The sequence below is a fragment of the Aptenodytes forsteri genome, unplaced genomic scaffold (genome assembly GCF_000699145.1).
Source record: "Aptenodytes forsteri isolate BGI_AS27 unplaced genomic scaffold, ASM69914v1 Scaffold7, whole genome shotgun sequence".
Lineage (NCBI taxonomy): Eukaryota > Metazoa > Chordata > Aves > Sphenisciformes > Spheniscidae > Aptenodytes > Aptenodytes forsteri.
The window spans coordinates 3,471,443-3,471,961 of record NW_008795919.1 but is presented as its reverse complement, the minus strand read 5'-3'; the positions used below and the strand labels follow the sequence as shown (position 1 = coordinate 3,471,961).

The 519-nt window shown below is 55.1% G+C and overlaps 1 protein-coding gene across 1 annotated transcript in view; it reads right to left on the bottom strand.

Moving 5' to 3' along the window:
• LOC103903624 (bone morphogenetic protein 8A) overlaps window positions 1-519 on the bottom strand; it is a 5,745-nt gene that overhangs the window by 3,301 nt on the left and 1,925 nt on the right. The gene's annotated exons all lie outside the window — the stretch shown is intronic.

The window sequence follows — 519 nt, the reverse complement described above, 5'->3', positions numbered from 1 at the left end:
TGGCCTCATCCTGCATGGCCACCACCACGCGATGGTCATGTAGAGCGATTCAGGGAGAAAAACCGAGTGAGACCCAAGCAACTGATTTTTTTTTTTTTTTTTCCCCTCCCCTTCGTCTCTGGGGAGGAAAGCTCAGCTGGGAGGGAAGGGGACGGATGGGGCATCAACGGCTGTGATTTCTCCCTACATGGGAGCGGAGATGCTCTTTGTGTGCCCGTGCATCTGCAAAAGGCACCTTTGGAGCAGATTTGCCCCCTTGGTGAGAAGAGGGTTAATCCTCCAGCGCACACCCACAAGGATCCTGCAGGTAAGGAGTTCATTAAGTGCTAATGGGGTTATTACAGCCCGCACCAGGAACCCCATCAGCATGAATGCCTTTGGGAGGCTTCACCATCAGGGCTTACCTGCAACCCCAGTGCTGCCGACTTCTGGTGCCTGCTGTTCTCCATCACAGCTGGAAATTTAAAATTGCAGCGAGACGAACGCCGACCCCCCCCCCCAACCCCCCACCATGGCACC